The following is an 18556-nucleotide window of genomic DNA, read 5'->3' on the forward strand; positions in this document are numbered from 1 at the left end:
TACATTCCAACCTGACTACATTCTAAACCGACTACATTCCAAACCGACTACATTCCAACCTGACTACATTCTAAACCGACTACATTCTAAACCGACTACTTTCTCAACCGACTACATTCTAAACCGACTACATTCTAAACCGACTACTTTCTCAACCGACTACATTCTAAACCGACTACATTCTAAACCGACTACATTCTAAACCGACTACTTTCTCAACCGACTACATTCTAAATCGACTACATTCCAACCTGACTACATTCTCAACCGACTACATTCCAACCTGACTACATTCTAAACCGACTACATTCTAAACCGACTACTTTCTCAACCGACTACATTCTAAACCGACTACATTCCAACCTGACTACATTCTAAACCGACTACATTCTAAACCGACTACTTTCTCAACCGACTACATTCTAAACTGACTACATTCCAAACCGACTACATTCCAAACCGACTACATTCTGAACCGACTACATTCCAACCTGACTACATTCTGAACCGACTGCATTCCAACCTGACTACATTCTAAACCGACTCCATTCTAAACCGACTGCATTCCAAACTGACTACATTCTAAACTGACTACATTCTAAACCGACTACATTCTGAACCGACTGCATTCCAACCTGACTACATTCCAACCTGACTACATTCTAAACCGACTACATTCTAAACCGACTGAATTCCAACCTGACTACATTCCAACCTGACTACATTCTAAACCAACTACATTCTAAACCGACTGCATTCCACACCGACTACATTCTAAACCGACTACATTCTAAACCGACTGAATTCCAACCTGACTGCATTCCAACCTGACTACATTCTAAACCGACTACATTCTAAACCGACTGCATTCCAAACTGACTACATTCCAAACCGACTACATTCCAACCTGACTACATTCTAAACCGACTACATTCTGAACCGACTGCATTCCAAACTGACTACATTCCAAACCGACTACATTCCAACCTGACTACATTCTAAACCGACTACATTCTAAACCGACTACATTCCAACCTGACTACATTCTAAACCGACTACATTCCAAACCGACTACATTCTGAACCGACTGCATTCCAACCTGACTACATTCTAAACCGACTACATTCCAAACCGACTGCATTCCAAACCGACTACATTCCAAACCGACTACATTCCAACCTGACTACATTCTAAACCGACTACATTCTAAACGGACTGCATTCCAAACTGACTACATTCCAAACCGACTACATTCCAACCTGACTACATTCTAATCCGACTACATTCTGAACCGACTGCATTCCAAACTGACTACATTCCAAACCGACTACATTCCAACCTGACGACATTCTAAACCGTCTACATTCCAAACAGACGACATTCTGCACCGACTACATTCCAACCTGACTACATTCTGAACCGACTACATTCTACACCGACTACATTCCAAACCGACTACATTCCAACCTGACTACATTCTAAACCGACTACATTCTAAACCGACTGCATTCCAAACTGACTACATTCCAAACCGACTACATTCCAACCTGACTACATTCTAATCCGACTACATTCTGAACCGACTGCATTCCAAACTGACTACATTCCAAACCGACTACATTCCAACCTGACGACATTCTAAACCGTCTACATTCTAAACCGACTACATTCCAAACAGACGACATTCTGCACCGACTACATTCCAACCTGACTACATTCTGAACCGACTACATTCTACACCGACTACATTCCAACCTGACTGCATTCTACACCGACTACATTCCAACCTGACTACATTCCAAACAGACTACATTCTACACCGACTACATTCCAACCTGACTACATTCCAACCTGACTACATTCTACACCGACTACATTCCAACCTGACTACATTCTAAACCGACTACATTCTACACCGACTACATTCCAACCTGACTACATTCTAAACCGACTACATTCTACACCGACTACATTCCAACCTGACTACATTCTAAACCGACTACATTCCAACCTGACTACATTCCAACCTGACTACATTCCAAACCGACTACATTCTGCACCGACTACATTCCAACCTGACTACATTCTAAACCGACTACATTCTACACCGACTACATTCCAACCTGACTACATTCTAAACCGACTACATTCTACACCGACTACATTCCAACCTGACTACATTCCAACCTGACTACATTCTAAACCGACTACATTCTAAACCGACTACATTCCAACTTGACTACATTCCAACCTGACTACATTCCAACCTGACTACATTCTAAACCGACTACATTCCAAACCGACTACATTCCAACTTGACTACATTCCAACCTGACTACATTCTAAACCGACTACATTCTAAACCGACTACATTCCAACTTGACTACATTCCAACCGGACTACATTCCAACCTGACTACATTCTAAACCGACTACATTCTAAACCGACTACATTCCAACCTGACTACATTCTAAACCGACTACATTCTAAACCGACTACTTTCTCAACCGACTACATTCTAAACCGACTACATTCTAAACCGACTACTTTCTCAACCGACTACATTCTAAACCGACTACATTCCAACCTGACTACATTCTAAACCGACTACATTCTACACCGACTACTTTCTCAACCGACTACATTCTAAACCGACTACATTCTAAACCGACTACTTTCTCAACCGACTCCATTCTAAACCGACTACATTCCAACCTGACTACATTCTCAACTGACTACATTCCAAACCGACTACATTCCAAACCGACTACATTCTGAACCGACTACATTCCAACCTGACTACATTCTGAACCGACTGCATTCCAACCTGACTACATTCGAAACCGACTCCATTCTAAACCGACTGCATTCCAAACTGACTACATTCTAAACCGACTGCATTCCAACCTGACTACATTCCAACCTGACTACATTCTAAACTGACTACATTCTAAACCGACTACATTCTGAACCGACTGCATTCCAACCTGACTACATTCCAACCTGACTACATTCTAAACCGACTTCATTCTGAACCGACTGCATTCCAACCTGACTACATTCCAACCTGACTACATTCTAAACCGACTTCATTCTAAACCGACTGCATTCCAACCTGACTACATTCTAAACCGACTACATTCTAAACCGACTGCATTCCAACCTGACTACATTCCAACCTGACTACATTCTAAACCGACTACATTCTAAACCGACTGCATTCCAAACCGACTACATTCCAACCTGACTATATTCTAAACCGACTACATTCTAAACCGACTGCATTCCAACCTGACTACATTCCAACCTGACTACATTCTAAACTGACTACATTCTAAACCGACTACATTCTGAACCGACTGCATTCCAACCTGACTACATTCCAACCTGACTACATTCTAAACCGACTTCATTCTAAACCGACTGCATTCCAACCTGACTACATTCTAAACCGACTACATTCTGAACCGACTGCATTCCAACCTGACTACATTCCAACCTGACTACATTCTAAACCGACTACATTCTAAACCGACTGCATTCCAACCTGACTACATTCCAACCTGACTACATTCTAAACCGACTACATTCTAAACCGACTGCATTCCAAACCGACTACATTCCAACCTGACTATATTCTAAACCGACTACATTCTCAACCGACTGCATTCCAAACTGACTACATTCCAAACCGACTACATTCCAACCTGACTACATTCTAAACAGACTACATTCTGAACCGACTGCATTCCAAACTGACTACATTCCAACCTGACTACATTCTAAACCGACTACATTCCAAACCGACTACATTCTGAACCGACTGCATTCCAAACCGACTGCATTCCAAACCGACTACATTCCAAACCGACTACATTCCAACCTGACTACATTCTAAACCGACTACATTCTAAACCGACTGCATTCCAAACTGACTACATTCCAAACCGACTACATTCCAACCTGACTACATTCTAAACCGACTACATTCTGAACCGACTGCATTCCAAACTGACTACATTCGAAACCGACTGCATTCCAAACTGACTACATTCCAAACCGACTACATTCCAACCTGACTACATTCTGAACCGACTGCATTCCAAACTGACTACATTCCAAACCGACTACATTCCAAACCGACTACATTCCAACCTGACTACATTCTAAACCAATTGCATTCCAAACTGACTACATTCCAAACCGACTACATTCCAAACCGACTACATTCTGAACCGACTGCATTCCAACCTGACTACATTCCAAACCGACTGCATTCCAACCTGACTACATTCCAAACCGACTACATTCCAACCTGACTACATTCCAAACCGACTACATTCCAAACTGACTACATTCCAAACCGACTACACTCCAAACCGACTACATTCCAAACCTGCTACATTCTACACCGACTACATTCTAAACCGACTGCATTCTAAACCGTCTCTTCCAACTGACTACATTCCTACCTGACTACATTCCAAACCGACTACATTCCAACCTGACTACATTCTGAACCGACTACATTATAAACCGACTACATTCTAAACCGAATACATTCCAACCTGACTACATTCTAAACCGACTACATTCTAAACCGCCTACATTCCAACCTGACTACATTCTAAACCGACTACTTTCTCAACCGACTACATTCTAAACCGACTACATTCTAAACCGACTACTTTCTCAACCGACTCCATTCTAAACCGACTACATTCCAACCTGACTACATTCTCAACTGACTACATTCCAAACCGACTACATTCCAAACCGACTACATTCTGAACCGACTACATTCCAACCTGACTACATTCTGAACCGACTGCATTCCAACCTGACTACATTCGAAACCGACTCCATTCTAAACCGACTGCATTCCAAACTGACTACATTCTAAACCGACTGCATTCCAACCTGACTACATTCCAACCTGACTACATTCTAAACTGACTACATTCTAAACCGACTACATTCTGAACCGACTGCATTCCAACCTGACTACATTCCAACCTGACTACATTCTAAACCGACTTCATTCTGAACCGACTGCATTCCAACCTGACTACATTCCAACCTGACTACATTCTAAACCGACTTCATTCTAAACCGACTGCATTCCAACCTGACTACATTCTAAACCGACTACATTCTAAACCGACTGCATTCCAACCTGACTACATTCCAACCTGACTACATTCTAAACCGACTACATTCTAAACCGACTGCATTCCAAACCGACTACATTCCAACCTGACTATATTCTAAACCGACTACATTCTAAACCGACTGCATTCCAACCTGACTACATTCCAACCTGACTACATTCTAAACTGACTACATTCTAAACCGACTACATTCTGAACCGACTGCATTCCAACCTGACTACATTCCAACCTGACTACATTCTAAACCGACTTCATTCTAAACCGACTGCATTCCAACCTGACTACATTCCAACCTGACTACATTCTAAACCGACTACATTCTGAACCGACTGCATTCCAACCTGACTACATTCCAACCTGACTACATTCTAAACCGACTACATTCTAAACCGACTGCATTCCAACCTGACTACATTCCAACCTGACTACATTCTAAACCGACTACATTCTAAACCGACTGCATTCCAAACCGACTACATTCCAACCTGACTATATTCTAAACCGACTACATTCTCAACCGACTGCATTCCAAACTGACTACATTCCAAACCGACTACATTCCAACCTGACTACATTCTAAACAGACTACATTCTGAACCGACTGCATTCCAAACTGACTACATTCCAACCTGACTACATTCTAAACCGACTACATTCCAAACCGACTACATTCTGAACCGACTGCATTCCAAACCGACTGCATTCCAAACCGACTACATTCCAAACCGACTACATTCCAACCTGACTACATTCTAAACCGACTACATTCTAAACCGACTGCATTCCAAACTGACTACATTCCAAACCGACTACATTCCAACCTGACTACATTCTAAACCGACTACATTCTGAACCGACTGCATTCCAAACTGACTACATTCGAAACCGACTGCATTCCAAACTGACTACATTCCAAACCGACTACATTCCAACCTGACTACATTCTGAACCGACTGCATTCCAAACTGACTACATTCCAAACCGACTACATTCCAAACCGACTACATTCCAACCTGACTACATTCTAAACCAATTGCATTCCAAACTGACTACATTCCAAACCGACTACATTCCAAACCGACTACATTCTGAACCGACTGCATTCCAACCTGACTACATTCCAAACCGACTGCATTCCAACCTGACTACATTCCAAACCGACTACATTCCAACCTGACTACATTCCAAACCGACTACATTCCAAACTGACTACATTCCAAACCGACTACACTCCAAACCGACTACATTCCAAACCTGCTACATTCTACACCGACTACATTCTAAACCGACTGCATTCTAAACCGTCTCTTCCAACTGACTACATTCCTACCTGACTACATTCCAAACCGACTACATTCCAACCTGACTACATTCTGAACCGACTACATTATAAACCGACTACATTCTAAACCGAATACATTCCAACCTGACTACATTCTAAACCGACTACATTCTAAACCGCCTACATTCCAACCTGACTACATTCTAAACCGACTACTTTCTCAACCGACTACATTCTAAACCGACTACATTCCAACCTGACTACATTCTAAACCGACTACATTCCAACCTGACTACATTCTAAACCGACTACATTCTAAACCGACTACATTCCAAACCGACTACATTCCAACCTGACTGCATTCCAAACCGACTACATTCCAACCTGACTACATTCCAAACCTACTACATTCTAAACCGACTACATTCTAAACCGACTACATTCTAAACCGACTGCATTCCAACCTGACTACATTCTAAACCGACGACATTCCAACCTGACTACATTCTAAACCGACTGCATTCCAAACTGACTCCATTCTAAACCGACTACATTCTAAACCGACTACATTCCAAACCGACTACATTCCAACCTGACTGCATTCCAAACCGACTACATTCTAAACCGACTACATTCTACACCGACTACATTCTACACCGACTACATTCCAACCTGACTACATTCTAAACCGACTGTATTCCAAACCGACTACATTCCAAACCGACTACATTCCAAACCTACTACATTCTAAACCGACTACATTCTAACCCGACTACATTCTACACCGACTACATTACAACCTGACTACATTCTACACCGACTACATTCCAACCTGACTACATTCCAAACCGACTACATTCTAAACCGACTACATTCTACACTGACTACATTCCAACCTGACTACATTCTACACCGACTACATTCCAACCTGACTACATTCTAAACCAACTACATTCTACACCGACTACATTCCAACCTGACTACATTCTACACCGACTACATTCCAACCTGACTACATTCTAAACCGACTACATTCTGCACCGACTACATTCCAACCTGACTACATTCCAACCTGACTACATTCTACACCGACTACATTCCAACCTGACTACATTCTAAACCGACTACATTCTACACCGACTACATTCCAACCTGACTACATTCTACACCGACTACATTCTACACCGACTAAATTCCAAACTGACTACATTGTACACCGACTACATTCCAACCTGACTACATTCCAACCTGACTACATTCTACACCGACTACATTCCAACCTGACTACATTCTACACCGACTACATTCCAACCTGACTACATTCTACACCGACTACATTCTGCACCGACTACATTCCAACCTGACTACATTCCAACCTGACTACATTCCAACCTGACTACATTCTACACCGACTACATTCCAACCTGACTACATTCTAAACCGACTACATTCTACACCGACTACATTCCAACCTGACTACATTCTAAACCGACTACATTCCAACCTGACTACATTCTACACCGACTACATTCTACACCGACTACATTCTACACCGACTACATTCCAACCTGACTACATTCAAAACAGACTACATTCCAACCTGACTACATTCTACACCGACTACATTCTGCACCGACTACATTCCAACCTGACTACATTCCAACCTGACTACATTCCAACCTGACTACATTCTACACCGACTACATTCCAACCTGACTACATTCTAAACCGACTACATTCCAAACAGACTACATTCTACACCGACTACATTCCAACCTGACTACATTCTAAACCGACTACATTCTAAACCGACTACATTCTACACCGACTACATTCCAAACAGACTACATTCTACACCGACTACATTCTACACCGACTACATTCCAACCTGACTACATTCCAACCTGACTACATTCTACACCGACTACATTCCAACCTGACTACATTCTGCACCGACTACATTCCAACCTGACTACATTCCAACCTGACTACATTCTAAATCGACTACATTCTACACCGACTACATTCCAACCTGACTACATTCTAAACCGACTACATTCCAACCTGACTACATTCTAAATCGAATACATTCTAAACCGACTACATTCCAACCTGACTACATTCTAAACCGACTACATTCTACACCGACTACATTCCAACCTGACTACATTCCAACCTGACTACATTCCAACCTGACTACATTCTAAACCGACTACATTCCAAACAGACTACATTCTACACCGACTACATTCCAACCTGACTACATTCTAAACCGACTACATTCTACACCGACTACATTCCAACCTGACTACATTCCAACCTGACTACATTCCAACCTGACTACATTCTAAACCGACTACATTCTACACCGACTGCATTCCAACCTGACTACATTCTACACCGACTACATTCCAACCTGACTACATTCCAACCTGACTACATTCTAAACCGACTACATTCTAAACCGACTACATTCCAACTTGACTACATTCTAAACCGACTACATTCCAACCTGACTACATTCTAAACTGACTACATTCTACACCGACTACATTCCAACCTGACTACATTCTACACCGACTACATTCCAACCTGACTACATTCTACACCGACTACATTCCAACCTGACTACATTCCAACCTGACTACATTCTAAACCGACTACATTCTACACCGACTACATTCCAACCTGACTACATTCTAAACCGACTACATTCTACACCGACTACATTCCAACCTGACTACATTCCAACCTGACTACATTCCAACCTGACTACATTCTAAACCGACTACATTCTACACCGACTGCATTCCAACCTGACTACATTCTACACCGACTACATTCCAACCTGACTACATTCCAACCTGACTACATTCTAAACCGACTACATTCTAAACCGACTACATTCCAACTTGACTACATTCTAAACCGACTACATTCCAACCTGACTACATTCCTACCTGACTACATTCTAAACCGACTACATTCTACACCGACTACATTCCAACCTGACTACATTCTAAACTGACTACATTCTAAACCGACTACATTCTACACCGACTACATTCCAACCTGACTACATTCCAACCTGACTACATTCTAAACCGACTACATTCTACACCGACTACATTCCAACCTGACTACATTCTACACCGACTACATTCCAACCTGACTACATTCCAACCTGACTACATTCTAAACCGACTACATTCTACACCGACTACATTCCAACCTGACTACATTCTACACCGACTACATTCTACACCGACTAAATTCCAAACTGACTACATTGTACACCGACTACATTCCAACCTGACTACATTCCAACCTGACTACATTCTACACCGACTACATTCCAACCTGACTACATTCTACACCGACTACATTCCAACCTGACTACATTCTACACCGACTACATTCTGCACCGACTACATTCCAACCTGACTACATTCCAACCTGACTACATTCCAACCTGACTACATTCTACACCGACTACATTCCAACCTGACTACATTCTAAACCGACTACATTCTACACCGACTACATTCCAACCTGACTACATTCTAAACCGACTACATTCCAACCTGACTACATTCTACACCGACTACATTCTACACCGACTACATTCTACACCGACTACATTCCAACCTGACTACATTCAAAACAGACTACATTCCAACCTGACTACATTCTACACCGACTACATTCTGCACCGACTACATTCCAACCTGACTACATTCCAACCTGACTACATTCCAACCTGACTACATTCTACACCGACTACATTCCAACCTGACTACATTCTAAACCGACTACATTCCAAACAGACTACATTCTACACCGACTACATTCCAACCTGACTACATTCTAAACCGACTACATTCTAAACCGACTACATTCTACACCGACTACATTCCAAACAGACTACATTCTACACCGACTACATTCTACACCGACTACATTCCAACCTGACTACATTCTACACCGACTACATTCCAACCTGACTACATTCCAACCTGACTACATTCTACACCGACTACATTCCAACCTGACTACATTCTGCACCGACTACATTCCAACCTGACTACATTCCAACCTGACTACATTCTAAATCGACTACATTCTACACCGACTACATTCCAACCTGACTACATTCTAAACCGACTACATTCCAACCTGACTACATTCTAAATCGAATACATTCTAAACCGACTACATTCCAACCTGACTACATTCTAAACCGACTACATTCTACACCGACTACATTCCAACCTGACTACATTCCAACCTGACTACATTCCAACCTGACTACATTCTAAACCGACTACATTCCAAACAGACTACATTCTACACCGACTACATTCCAACCTGACTACATTCTAAACCGACTACATTCTACACCGACTACATTCCAACCTGACTACATTCCAACCTGACTACATTCCAACCTGACTACATTCTAAACCGACTACATTCTACACCGACTGCATTCCAACCTGACTACATTCTACACCGACTACATTCCAACCTGACTACATTCCAACCTGACTACATTCTAAACCGACTACATTCTAAACCGACTACATTCCAACTTGACTACATTCTAAACCGACTACATTCCAACCTGACTACATTCTAAACTGACTACATTCTACACCGACTACATTCCAACCTGACTACATTCTACACCGACTACATTCCAACCTGACTACATTCTACACCGACTACATTCCAACCTGACTACATTCCAACCTGACTACATTCTAAACCGACTACATTCTACACCGACTACATTCCAACCTGACTACATTCTAAACCGACTACATTCTACACCGACTACATTCCAACCTGACTACATTCCAACCTGACTACATTCCAACCTGACTACATTCTAAACCGACTACATTCTACACCGACTGCATTCCAACCTGACTACATTCTACACCGACTACATTCCAACCTGACTACATTCCAACCTGACTACATTCTAAACCGACTACATTCTAAACCGACTACATTCCAACTTGACTACATTCTAAACCGACTACATTCCAACCTGACTACATTCTAAACTGACTACATTCTACACCGACTACATTCCAACCTGACTACATTCTACACCGACTACATTCCAACCTGACTACATTCTACACCGACTACATTCCAACCTGACTACATTCCAACCTGACTACATTCTAAACCGACTACATTCTACACCGACTACATTCCAACCTGACTACATTCTAAACTGACTACATTCTAAACCGACTACATTCTACACCGACTACATTCCAACCTGACTACATTCCAACCTGACTACATTCTAAACCGACTACATTCTACACCGACTACATTCCAACCTGACTACATTCTACACCGACTACATTCCAACCTGACTACATTCCAACCCGACTACATTCTAAACCGACTACATTCCAACCTGACTACATTCTAAACCGACTACATTCTACACCGACTACATTCCAACCTGACTACATTCTACACCGACTACATTCCAACCTGACTACATTCCAACCTGACTACATTCTACACCGACTACATTCCAACCTGACTACATTCTACACCGACTACATTCTACACCGACTACATTCCAACCTGACTACATTCTAAACCGACTACATTCTACACCGACTACATTCCAACCTGACTACATTCTACACCGACTACATTCCAACCTGACTACATTCCAACCTGACTACATTCTACACCGACTACATTCCAACCTGACTACATTCTACACCGACTGCATTCCAACCTGACTACATTCCAACCTGACTACATTCCAACCTGATTACATTCTAAACCGACTACATTCTAAACCGACTACTTTCTCAACCGATGACATTCTAAACCGACTACATTCTAAACCGACTACTTTCTCAACCGACTACATTCTAAACCGACTACATTCCAACCTGACTACATTCCAACCTGATTACATTCTAAACCGACTACATTCTAAACCGACTACTTTCTCAACCGATGACATTCTAAACCGACTACATTCTAAACCGACTACTTTCTCAACCGATGACATTCTAAACCGACTACATTCCAACCTGACTACATTCCAACCTGATTACATTCTAAACCGACTACATTCTAAACCGACTACTTTCTCAACCGATGACATTCTAAACCGACTACATTCTAAACCGACTACTTTCTCAACCGACTACATTCTAAACCGACTACATTCCAACTGACTACATTCCAACCTGACTACATTCTAAACCGACTACATTCTAAACCGACTACTTTCTCAACCGACTACATTCTAAACCGACTACATTCTAAACCGACTACTTTCTCAACCGACTACATTCTAAACCGACTACATTCCAACCTGACTACATTCTAAACCGACTACATTCCAAACCGACTACATTCCAACCTGACTACATTCTAAACCGACTACATTCTAAACCGACTACTTTCTCAACCGACTACATTCTAAACCGACTACATTCTAAACCGACTACTTTCTCAACCGACTACATTCTAAACCGACTACATTCTAAACCGACTACATTCTAAACCGACTACTTTCTCAACCGACTACATTCTAAATCGACTACATTCCAACCTGACTACATTCTCAACCGACTACATTCCAACCTGACTACATTCTAAACCGACTACATTCTAAACCGACTACTTTCTCAACCGACTACATTCTAAACCGACTACATTCCAACCTGACTACATTCTAAACCGACTACATTCTAAACCGACTACTTTCTCAACCGACTACATTCTAAACTGACTACATTCCAAACTGACTACATTCCAAACCGACTACATTCTGAACCGACTACATTCCAACCTGACTACATTCTGAACCGACTGCATTCCAACCTGACTACATTCTAAACCGACTCCATTCTAAACCGACTGCATTCCAAACTGACTACATTCTAAACTGACTACATTCTAAACCGACTACATTCTGAACCGACTGCATTCCAACCTGACTACATTCCAACCTGACTACATTCTAAACCGACTACATTCTAAACCGACTGAATTCCAACCTGACTACATTCCAACCTGACTACATTCTAAACCAACTACATTCTAAACCGACTGCATTCCACACCGACTACATTCTAAACCGACTACATTCTAAACCGACTGAATTCCAACCTGACTACATTCCAACCTGACTACATTCTAAACCGACTACATTCTAAACCGACTGCATTCCAAACTGACTACATTCCAAACCGACTACATTCCAACCTGACTACATTCTAAACCGACTACATTCTGAACCGACTGCATTCCAAACTGACTACATTCCAAACCGACTACATTCCAACCTGACTACATTCTAAACCGACTACATTCTAAACCGACTACATTCCAACCTGACTACATTCTAAACCGACTACATTCCAAACCGACTACATTCTGAACCGACTGCATTCCAACCTGACTACATTCTAAACCGACTACATTCCAAACCGACTGCATTCCAAACCGACTACATTCCAAACCGACTACATTCCAACCTGACTACATTCTAAACCGACTACATTCTAAACGGACTGCATTCCAAACTGACTACATTCCAAACCGACTACATTCCAACCTGACTACATTCTAATCCGACTACATTCTGAACCGACTGCATTCCAAACTGACTACATTCCAAACCGACTACATTCCAACCTGACGACATTCTAAACCGTCTACATTCTAAACCGACTACATTCCAAACAGACGACATTCTGAACCGACTACATTCTACACCGGCTACATTCCAACCTGACTGCATTCTACACCGACTACATTCCAACCTGACTACATTCCAAACAGACTAAATTCTACACCGACTACATTCCAACCTGACTACATTCCAACCTGACTACATTCTACACCGACTACATTCCAACCTGACTACATTCTAAACCGACTACATTCTACACCGACTACATTCCAACCTGACTACATTCTAAACCGACTACATTCTACACCGACTACATTCCAACCTGACTACATTCTAAACCGACTACATTCCAACCTGACTCCATTCCAACCTGACTACATTCCAAACCAACTACATTCTGCACCGACTACATTCCAACCTGACTACATTCTAAACCGACTACATTCTACACCGACTACATTCCAACCTGACTACATTCTAAACCGACTACATTCTACACCGACTACATTCCAACCTGACTACATTCTAAACCGACTACATTCTACACCGACTACATTCCAACCTGACTACATTCCAACCTGACTACATTCTAATCCGACTACATTCTAAACCGACTACATTCCAACTTGACTACATTCCAACCTGACTACATTCCAACCTGACTACATTCTAAACCGACTACATTCCAAACCGACTACATTCCAACTTGACTACATTCCAACCTGACTACATTCTAAACCGACTACATTCTAAACCGACTACATTCCAACTTGACTACATTCCAACCGGACTACATTCCAACCTGACTACATTCTAAACCGACTACATTCTAAACCGACTACATTCCAACCTGACTACATTCTAAACCGACTACATTCTAAACCGACTACTTTCTCAACCGACTACATTCTAAACCGACTACATTCTAAACCGACTACTTTCTCAACCGACTACATTCTAAACCGACTACATTCCAACCTGACTACATTCTAAACCGACTACATTCTACACCGACTACTTTCTCAACCGACTACATTCTAAACCGACTACATTCTAAACCGACTACTTTCTCAACCGACTCCATTCTAAACCGACTACATTCCAACCTGACTACATTCTCAACTGACTACATTCCAAACCGACTACATTCCAAACCGACTACATTCTGAACCGACTACATTCCAACCTGACTACATTCTGAACCGACTGCATTCCAACCTGACTACATTCGAAACCGACTCCATTCTAAACCGACTGCATTCCAAACTGACTACATTCTAAACCGACTGCATTCCAACCTGACTACATTCCAACCTGACTACATTCTAAACTGACTACATTCTGAACCGACTACATTCTGAACCGACTGCATTCCAACCTGACTACATTCCAACCTGACTACATTCTAAACCGACTTCATTCTAAACCGACTGCATTCCAACCTGACTACATTCCAACCTGACTACATTCTAAACCGACTTCATTCTAAACCGACTGCATTCCAACCTGACTACATTCTAAACCGACTACATTCTAAACCGACTGCATTCCAACCTGACTACATTCCAACCTGACTACATTCTAAACCGACTACATTCTAAACCGACTGCATTCCAAACCGACTACATTCCAACCTGACTATATTCTAAACCGACTACATTCTAAACCGACTGCATTCCAACCTGACTACATTCCAACCTGACTACATTCTAAACTGACTACATTCTAAACCGACTACATTCTGAACCGACTGCATTCCAACCTGACTATATTCTAAACCGACTTCATTCTAAACCGACTGCATTCCAACCTGACTACATTCCAACCTGACTACATTCTAAACCGACTACATTCTAAACCGACTGCATTCCAACCTGACTACATTCCAACCTGACTACATTCTAAACCGACTACATTCTAAACCGACTGCATTCCAAACCGACTACATTCCAACCTGACTATATTCTAAACCGACTACATTCTCAACCGACTGCATTCCAAACTGACTACATTCCAAACCGACTACATTCCAACCTGACTACATTCTAAACAGACTACATTCTGAACCGACTGCATTCCAAACTGACTACATTCCAACCTGACTACATTCTAAACCGACTACATTCCAAACCGACTACATTCTGAACCGACTGCATTCCAAACCGACTGCATTCCAAACCGACTACATTCCAAACCGACTACATTCCAACCTGACTACATTCTAAACCGACTACATTCTAAACCGACTGCATTCCAAACTGACTACATTCCAAACCGACTACATTCCAACCTGACTACATTCTAAACCGACTACATTCTGAACCGACTGCATTCCAAACTGACTACATTCGAAACCGACTGCATTCCAAACTGACTACATTCCAAACCGACTACATTCCAACCTGACTACATTCTGAACCGACTGCATTCCAACCTGACTACATTCTAAACCGATTGCATTCCAAACTGACTACATTCCAAACCGACTACATTCCAAACCGACTACATTCCGAACCGACTGCATTCCAACCTGACTACATTCCAAACCGACTGCATTCCAACCTGACTACATTCCAAACCGACTACATTCCAACCTGACTACATTCCAAACCGACTACATTCCAAACTGACTACATTCCAAACCGACTACACTCCAAACCGACTACATTCCAAACCTGCTACATTCTACACCGACTACATTCTAAACTGACTACATTCCAAACCGACTACATTCCAAACTGACTACATTCCAAACCGACTACATTCTAAACCGACTACATTCGACAACGACTACATTCCAACCTGACTACATTCTGAACCGACTACATTCTAAACCGACTACATTCTAAACCGACTGCATTCCAAACTGACTACATTCTAAACCGACTACATTCCAACCTGACTACATTCTGAACCGACTACATTCCAAACCGACTACATTCTAAACCGACTGCATTCCAAACTGACTACATTCTAAACCGACGACATTCCAACCTGACTACATTCTAAACCGACTACATTCTAAACCGACTACTTTCTCAACCGACTACATTCTAAACCGACTACATTCCAACCTGACGACATTCTACACCGACTACATTCCAACCTGACTACATTCTACACCGACTACATTCCAAGCTGACTACATTCTAAACCGACTACATTCTAAACCGACTACATTCCAAGCTGACTACATTCTAAAACGACTACATCCTAAACCGTCTATATCCCAACTGACTACATTCCAACCTGACTACATTCTAAACCGACTGCATTCCAAACTGACTCCATTCCAAACCGACTACATTCTAAACCGACTACATTCCAAACCGACTACATTCCAACCTGACTACATTCTAACCCGACTACATTCTAAACCGACTGCATTCCAACCTAACTACATTCTAAACCGACTCCATTCTAAACCGACTGCATTCCAAACTGACTACATTCTAAACTGACTACATTCTAAACCGACTACATTCTGAACCGACTGCATTCCAACCTGACTACATTCCAACCTGACTACATTCTAAACCAACTACATTCTAAACCGACTGCATTCCACACCGACTACATTCTAAACCGACTACATTCTAAACCGACTGAATTCCAACCTGACAACATTCCAACCTGACTACATTCTAAACCGACTACATTCTAAACCGACTGCATTCCAAACTGACTACATTCCAAACCGACTACATTCCAACCTGACTACATTCTAAACCGACTACATTCTGAACCGACTGCATTCCAAACTGACTGCATTCCAAACCGACTACATTCCAACCTGACTACATTCTAAACCGACTACATTCTAAACCGACTACATTCCAACCTGACTACATTCTAAACCGACTACATTCCAAACCGACTACATTCTGAACCGACTGCATTCCAACCTGACTACATTCTAAACCGACTACATTCCAAACCGACTGCATTCCAAACCGACTACATTCCAAACCGACTACATTCCAACCTGACTACATTCTAAACCGACTACATTCTAAACCGACTGCATTCCAAACTGACTACATTCCAAACCGACTACATTCCAACCTGACTACATTCTAATCCGACTACATTCTGAACCGACTGCATTCCAAACTGACTACATTCCAAACCGACTACATGCCAACCTGACGACATTCTAAACCGTCTACATTCTAAACCGACTACATTCCAAACAGACGACATTCTGCACCGACTACATTCCAACCTGACTACATTCTGAACCGACTACATTCTACACCGACTACATTCCAACCTGACTGCATTCTACACCGACTACATTCCAACCTGACTACATTCCAAACAGACTACATTCTACACCGACTACATTCCAACCTGACTACATTCCAACCTGACTACATTCTACACCGACTACATTCCAACCTGACTACA

The sequence above is a fragment of the Heterodontus francisci genome, chromosome 3 (assembly GCF_036365525.1).
Source record: "Heterodontus francisci isolate sHetFra1 chromosome 3, sHetFra1.hap1, whole genome shotgun sequence".
In the NCBI taxonomy this organism is placed as follows: domain Eukaryota; kingdom Metazoa; phylum Chordata; class Chondrichthyes; order Heterodontiformes; family Heterodontidae; genus Heterodontus; species Heterodontus francisci.